The 8,689-nt window shown below is 35.1% G+C and overlaps 1 pseudogene; it reads left to right on the top strand.

Annotated features, from left to right (window-relative positions):
• Positions 1-384: 384 nt before the first annotated feature.
• LOC143407782 (small ribosomal subunit protein uS4 pseudogene) lies at positions 385-7,782 on the top strand (annotated as a pseudogene).
• The last annotated feature ends 907 nt before the right edge of the window (positions 7,783-8,689 follow it).

Here is an 8,689-nt window from a genome sequence, read left to right as displayed (position 1 = left end):
TATAGAGAGTCAGTTCCTAAACTTGGAGTATGATTTAAGTGGTTTTTCACTATAGCTCTCTTGAATAAATATCATCAGACAATGTCAACATTTGCAGACTAAGTAAGAACTATCTTTTATACTAATTATGCAATGAACAGTTACTCTAATTAAACATCTAGCTATTGTGCCATTTTTCAGCTGAGATAATTTAAAAGATTAGGTAAATAAAATATTTTTTATTTGTTTAATTTTCTATTGATGTTCAAACTTAGTTTTGTTTTTTGTTTTTGTTTTTGTATTTAACCACATTTAGGGACTTCCATACTTCCATAAGGTTCGTATTCAATAACTTTTTTCACTCTCATTTATTATTCAAACTACTTCTCTCTAAATGCTAATCAAATGCCTTTTGTTAAGACAATTAGATCTGTAAAAAGCTACATTTAATAGAAAGCATTAGTATTTATCTCAGGGGAACTTTTTGTAGGATTTGAAACTCTTGATCATTCTTCTCTTCTGGAAATTCCTTTGGGTTTGACGCCATTCTATTTTGTTTCCACTAGCAATTTTTTAACTCTGCTTCCTCTTATTTCTCTATGAACATTCCTTTAACAAATGTTGATTTTTCTCAATATAGAATTTGCAGGATCAATTTTTTTCTTTTTTTTTCTGTATAAATGTCTCATAGGTAAGTGTGATCACATCTTCTGTAATAAACATGTTTGGATAACTCTGGTAGGGACCATCACATGAGCATATGTGCACCAAAAAAAAAAAAAAAAAAAAGAGAGAGAGAGAGAGAGAGAGAGAGAGAGAGAGAGAGAACCAGTGAGCCTCAGATTTCACTTATTTATTGTGTTTTCTCAACTATACATTATGGAGGATAGAGAGCATTTAAATGTAATAACCAGAGTTAACCCTATGGAGACAAAGCATGTAAGCTGAAAACTAAGGCCTTAAAACGATCCTGATATATGAATGTAACTTGCATATTATTTTTCAAAAAATATCTTTTAATAACTTATACTCAAATGTTTCTATGTAGTTACAATATCCTGCTGAATAGAAAGAAGGTCATTAAAAAGCCAGATCCAACAATTTCTCTAGGTCCCTTTCAGATTCTAGACTGATCTACCTTCCCATTTAACACTGACTTGAAAAAAACCAATGCTTCAGTCTCAAATCAGTAATATTTTCTCCCTATCATTTCTACTTGCAGTAACAGCTAACTTTACCTTGACCTACAGAAAGATGGAGATAGGAAACAAATTTAGTGCTTTATACAATTTTCTTTCCTCCTTAAAAAAAAATACTCATTTGTCATTTTAACTGAGCCCTAAGTGAAAAAAAAAAAAAAAAAGAAAGAAAACCTCATATTTTAGATGATCTTCAGCTGATGGCCTTTATATTTCCCAAATACACATCTCCCTTTGCCAACTTCACTCTGCAGATCTGTAGGTGAATTGGAATACTACCTCCTCCAGTTTTGTCTACTCTTTTTAAGACTTTTGGGTTCCTGCAGATTGTTACCCTATGGAGAAACTTAGAAGAGGTATTCTTCTATGTCTTCTACAACTTCAGTGCTCTTTTCTCTGTTCCTTCTCCTTCCAATTATTCTTTTTCTCTATTCAGTTAGCCTATTATTAAGTCCTCCTTTTAAGCACATACATGAACAAAGAAGCAAAAATATTTGTTTTGCCAATCTTTAGAAAGAATCCTACAGAACCCTAACTCATGTCTTTATAAGGGAGGGGTCTATGAATAGGAAGCTCTCTAAATGTAATTCAGAGTTTTATTCACCACTACTTATATGAAAATATGCAGGGGTATTGAATAGGTGACCCATGTTTGTTCTCTGACTTGTACTTCTCAATCATTCCAACTGCCAGTGTCTCTCTGAAAAAGTACTTAAGGCCTTAGATTCTCGCCTTACATTCTCACTTTAAGCCATAATTTTAGAACAGAAGCAAGCATCAATGATTTAAAAATATATTTTGATGAACAAAAGGATAATTCATGGGAAAGGAATTAGAAATTGTAAAAGCTCTGAAGTAGGAACTCACTTGGAACCTTAACAAAGACCCTGCCCTGACTTAGTTTTTGATGTTTGGGTCCTGACAGTTTTTATCACTTACTATTCCCTTTTCTCTTCTGTTCTACATCTGAGAAAGTTAATAAAAAGACTAGGTGCTTCCTTCTTTGGAAGGGGCAGGAAGTTCAAACCCTGAGAGCCTCAGCCCATGCACAGGGACCTTTACCCTAACTTTATTGCCTAAAGAAAGCCAAGTCAAACTCTTTTCTCTACTTTCTCAAGCCACTGTTTTTGGATTTGTATGGGAAGATTTCCCTATTTTCTGCAGAAAGCTTCATTATGGGAGTAATATTAAAACTTTTCAAAGCTGCATGCTGTGGGTGTTATTTAATCAACTTCAACACCATACCAAAGTTCATGTAAGGGTTGTCCTTCTGACATCTGCGGGATGAACAAAACCATTGGAACTATGAGGCAGATGGTCTCTTGTTCTCCCTTGAGTCAAGACATAGAATCCAGAAATCCTCTTTTGTCAAATTAGGTCATGGAAATAAGAGCCCCTTTTCCCCAAAGTCAACCATAAAAATTCACAGTATAAATCTATTTTTTTAACCCAATTTTCTGTTAAGAATTGGCCACAAAGACATTTTCAGACTTAACTCTAGTTGATTATAAGTCATAAGACTCTGTCCCATTGCAGAAAAAGTCCTGTCTCATAACCCTAAAAAGGAATGCTTCACAGAGAGCCAAAAAAAACATGAACACATACACCTGTGTTGGTTTTCTGTCAATTGTGTTACTATTAGATTTTACCCTTATTGTCCAGTCATATTTCTACATGGATTTCCATGTTTCATCAAACATAAGCATGAAAATGGATTGCTTAGGTCTTTGAATCTTCCTTCTGAAGGTTGAGGGGATACATAAACTATGATTGGATAAACTTATTGCAGATTTATTAATCTTTCCATTGCCAGTTTATTTTAGCATACTTCAATATCGAACCTTTTGTGTGAAAGTTTGAACCTCCTTATAGTATGTCTCAATCAAGCATTAGCTCTCATCCTATTAAATGTTCAATGAAAGAAAAAGAAAATGACCCAATGCAATGTCAGGAAACATTGGTGATTGTCACATGGAAGAAGAGTAGTTCTTGTGTAGCAGATGATTGATGATTTAAACAAATCCCTTTTTGTTCTTTCTTTCTCTTCCACCTCACTAAGGAGCTCAGGATGAAGAAAGTGGAAAAATAAAAATAGGACATTAACAGAATTGCTGATGTGGATAAGGTGAAAAGCTGACATTATAGAAGAGTTGATGTGGATAGTCTTTGGTGTCTTGATTCATCTCTTTGCATCCTCATTTCTCTCATGAAGGACCTTATCTTGCTCTCTTAGTAATGGTTCCAGGAAGTAGGCATGCATTGGTGAGAAAGATGTTTTAGGAAGTGTTTTAGATGGCTTTTTGTTGCTCAGACTGAAATACCTGACAAGAACAATTTAGAGCAGAAGTGCTTTTGGAATTCATGGTATCAGAGGTTGAGTACGGTCAGCCAAATCCATCACTCTGGGTCCAAGCAGCTGAGCAAAGTGAGACAAATCCTGGGGAAATAATTTCCTGTGCACCTCTGTGCATGTCAAACTAGTTTTCTTTTTTTTAGTGCCTTGAGCCTTTCATGGGTGTGGTGTTGCTGATTCCTGAGATGCCTTCCAAGCATTGTTCCTATTGTATCTGTGCAAAGTACTTAGTTTCTCCTTGGTAGTGATAATCTTCTCAGCAATCATGCCTTCCTTGGCCCATTTTATATGTGCTTCTTTTCAGAAGAAACTGCCAGTTTGTCCAGCCTTTTTTCTTCTGCTTTCCGGTTGTCCTGAGCTGAGCAGCTTTTCTCTACCATACTCTTTCACCATGAAGTTCTCTTTCAACTCTTCAGGCCCACAGAAATGGAGTCCTGCCACCATAGATTGAACATCTGAAAGCATGAGCCGAAATAAATTATTTCTTCTCTAAGTTGTTTTGTCAGGTATTTCAGTCACAGCAAGGGAAAGCTGACAAACACTGGCAGTGACTGGTGTCTGCCATAGAAATGAGGAAAGGGGAGATATAAGAATTCCCAGGAATATAAGACAAGTAAAAAATCCTTTATTTAATTTTTTCTGTACAAAGAGTGTTTCCTGAAGAGGAGCCTTAGGCTGTTCTAACTTTTTTTTTTTTTCACTCTGCCAAAGGCAGTTTAGAGCATTTGAGAAAGTTCAAGTTTTTGTTCAGCTTTTCTGTCTGTGATCAACCTCTCTTTATTCTAAACCACCTGAGACTCAGTTTGATGGATTTAAAGTTACAATAAACATGATTTAAAGTTATAATAAACATTATTTAAACAAATAAAGTGTTGAAAGATAAGTACAAAATGAATAATTTCCTATAGTGTACATTAAAATACACTAATGTCTGCTTTAAATAAAATGCAAAAATTGCATGTTTATTATCTATTTCAGGGTTCTGAAAATTAAATATCAAATGATACTTACATCACTGTTTTTGATTTTCATTTCTTTTCTCTTGTTGTTTTGTTTGTTTGTTTGGTTGGTTTGGTTCTTTATTATTTATCTACATCAAAAGTTCTTTCTGATTTTTCTTTTGAATCCAGATCTTGCCAAGTAGCTTAGAGGTCCATTAAGATGCTGAGATTGGCCTTGAACTTGCCATACTCATGCCTTTATCACCATACCCACACTAAGTCTCTAGTTTTTTTCTTTTTTTTTGTTTATTGAGGATTGAAGGAAGAATGCTTTTCCAATGTAATACATCATCTGGCCTTTTTTATTTTTTATTTTGAAGCAGGATCTCACTATATTGCCTAGTAGCTTCCTAAGTTGCTAAGGTTGACCTCAAATTTATGATCCTCCAGCCTTAACCTCCTGAGTTGCTGGAATTACAAATTGAGTTATTGCTTTTTGATTCAATAAATAATAGAGCAAGAAAAGGTTACTTTTAATTAATTAATTAATTAATTAATTTTTCAGTATTAGTGATTAAAACCAGGGACACTTTACAATTAAGCTACATCCCCATCCCTTTATGTTTATTTATTTATTTTTTTAAATTGGCCTTGCTACATTTCCCACACTGGCCTTGACCTTGCTGATTCTGTCCTCAAATTTGCAATCATCTCTTCTCAGCCACCTGAATCATGGGGATTAGAGGTATACACAACTGCACCTGGATAAAGATCACTTTCAAAATTGCCTTTTAATTTTACAAGTAATGTTTATCTAATAGAGAATCTTATTAATATTTTTTTCATGTTTTTAGAAAATATGGATATGATTTAGTTGTCAGTTACTAAAAAAAATATTTAATTAACATCTAGTAAGTTACTTGGCAAAAAAAGGGTATGTGAAGATAGAAGAGAAACATTTAGGAAAATAAAACATAGGCATGAATCATAATCTTTATTCCCCAAATACTTTTAAACCTTTCCCTTGTTTCTCCAGAGATGCAGGATATATATAAACAGTATCTCTGTGCCTTTGTCGTAGCCATCATATTTTAGCAAAATTGATGATTTATCATCTGTCCTTGTCATAAAGCTGTAAACACATTAAAGGACAGATATTATTGATTGTTTTTTCTCTCTAGATCTCCACTGCTAACCTTTCTGCCTGCTAAATGATGGGTTCAATAAAGTTTTGATAAGTAAGTGTTGAATTAATGTGGACCAAAAGGAAACAAAAGCCTATAAAGTTAAAATACACAGAAGTCTATCAGAAAGAGGAAATAAATATTAGTTTACATAGCTCAAAAAAAATACTAAATTTATCTTTTTTGAAAGGTATGAACAAGAAACTCATAACACTGAGTTACAAGAGCTGCAGATGATTCATAGGTGGGATTTCAGCTTTCAGCTTGATCTGCGAGAGAGCTAATGTCTGAGGAATAAAAGAAGTTACCTTAATACCCATAATTTAACTACAAGGTGTCCTGTTGTTTGGGTAAATATTTAAATTACAAATACTTCTCTAACCTTCCAAAGAACAATAAGAAGTTCTTAAAAATAAAGGGATTTGATAGGATACATGAAGATAGATATAAGCCTGGAAATTAAATCTGGAAATTAGAATAATCTATAGCTTCATTTTTACAGTGGAATTGAAAAACAGCATGAAAGTTTCTTGGGGGGCTGGGGTTGTGGCTCAGTGGTTGAGCACTCACCTAGCATGTGCAAGGCACTCAGCACCACATAAAAATAAATAAATAAAATAAACGTATTGTGTCCAAATACAACTAAGAATTTTTTTAAAAATTTTTTTAGAGATTACTACTAATGGCTATCTTGAAATACAAAGCTTATGCTATTTCCCTTTGTTGTTGTTTTAAAAAATGTGTTGTCATCTTTTCAGTTGTTTACATTGAAGTTTTAAAATCATCAGTGATGGTGCCCTTTACTTCATCTCTAAATATAATTTAATTCTTGCTATGGTTTGCACGTGTCCCCCTAAAGCTTATTTATTGAAACCTTAAATTCCTCAATGCAAAAAAATTGAGAAGTGACAGTGTCTTTAATAAAGGTGATCAGGCCAATAAGTGGGATTGATGCCTTTCTCAGTTCTCATTTTTAAGGGACTGATTTAGTTAATTTGAATGCAAGTTGTTAAAAAGGAGTCAGCCTTTCATGCTTTATTGCTTCTATATGCTCCCACTTGTTGTCCTGCTTTCTGCTCTGAGTTGAAGCTGCATGAGGACCTTACCAGGTGCTGAGTAGAGTCTGTTGCCATGTTCTTATATTTGCCAGTCTCCAGAAATATGAGCCCAAATGTCTTTTATTTACAATTTACTCATTGCATAGTATTTTGTTATAGAAACAGAAAATGGATTAAGATAGCCTCCCGAACCTATCAATTCTCTTTCTTACCTGGTGCTCACTTATTATCTTACCTGTTTCTGTGGTATTTCAAGAGAGCATCTATCATGGCACTAAGACACTTGAAGTAATGCTTCTCATAATTGATTGTGCATTTAAATAATAGGCGAATATTGGTAACATCTACATCTTGATTGAGCAATTCTGGGGAAGATCCTAAAATTCTTGCAGGTTCTTCTGAGCTTGGGCCACATGTTGTGAAGAAAGTTTTCAGTGGTTTTACCAATGTCCCCAACACTGCCAACCATATCATTTCAAATTAAACAAAAAAGGAACAATTAAACTCACTCCATGATATAAGTATAAGGGTCCTCTCTCGCAGTTTCTGGGGACTGTGCATAGGCAATGACTCTGAAGCCGAGCCAACACGCTGGTGGCAGGGAGCTGTATGTGTTGAAAAACCTATGTGACCCCGCGCAGACCCTTGGAGAAATCCCGCCTAGAGTAAAAACTGAAGCTGATTGATGAGTATGGTCTCCGAAACAAACACGAGGTCTGGAGGGTCAAATTTACTGTGTCCAAAATTCGCAAGGCTGCCCTGGAATTGCTGACGCTGGACAAAAAGGATCCCCAACTTCTGTTGGAAGGCAATGAATGCCCTGCTGCGACGACTTGTCCGCATGGGGGTGCTAGAGGAGGGCAAGATGAAGCTGGATTATACATTGGGCCTGAAGATTGAGGATTTCTTTCTAAAAGACCTGCAGACCCAAGTCTTTAAGATGGGCCTGGCCAAGTCCATCCACCACGCACACGTGCTCATCTGTCAGCGCCACATCAGGGTCCGCAAGCTCCTATGGACATCCAATCCTTCATTGTCTGCCTGGACTCCCAGAAAGAAGCACATTGACTCCAGGTTTATTCTGTCCAGTATGATTTTAGATTCTGAGGTTATTCTCTCTAGGTTTCATATGGGGGTGGCCGTCTAGGCCACCTGAAGAGGAAGAATGCTAAGAAGAGCCAGGCTGGGCTGGGGCTTGTGATGAGGAGGAGGAGGATTAAGTGCTCCCCTCCTAGGCTGGAGGACTGTTTTCCCTCAGACAATAAAACAGGACCAACACTTTAAAAGGGGGAGAGGAGACTAGGGGGCGGGGGAAGAGGAAGGAAGGAGGGAGAGAGAGAGAGAGAGAACAGAAAAGAAATAAGTATAAGGGCATAGAGAAAATGTTCTAGTACTTTTAAAAATGCATTTTAATGGAAATTACAGTATTTGAAATTCTATTACATTCTTCTTCTTTCTATTGAGTAATGTAACTCATGTATTTCTGTTTTTATTTTTGCAAATAATATTTTGTGTTAAATCTTTACCCCTCTTTGCAAAACGGTCTTAAAAACAAAATAAACATTATTACATAATTGTATCTCACTAGAGTGTTAAAAAAAAACAAAAAATGTAAAAAAAAAGTTTACTTTTCATTATAAACTAATTATTTAGGTCAATAGTCAAGGCTCACCATCAACTGACTCCATCTAACCTAACTGACTTTATCTTATATTTTCTAAATCTTGAACTCTTTATTTTATCTAAATAGGTCTCTAAACTACTTTGGAAAATGTTAAATGCATTACACACTTTTTTTTTTTTTTTGGCCTACTCATTTATTTGTTATAAGTAATACTCATTGACTATTCTGTCCAGTATAATTTTAGATTCTGAGGTTATGTTAGTATACAAGACACATGCAGTTCTTTTTTCCTATGAGATTCACAGTTTAGTAGGAAGACTGGGATACTTTTTACTTTAATTACATACATGA

Source organism: Callospermophilus lateralis, chromosome 10 (genome assembly GCF_048772815.1).
Source record: "Callospermophilus lateralis isolate mCalLat2 chromosome 10, mCalLat2.hap1, whole genome shotgun sequence".
Lineage (NCBI taxonomy): Eukaryota > Metazoa > Chordata > Mammalia > Rodentia > Sciuridae > Callospermophilus > Callospermophilus lateralis.
This window is presented reverse-complemented; position numbering and strand designations above follow the sequence as displayed.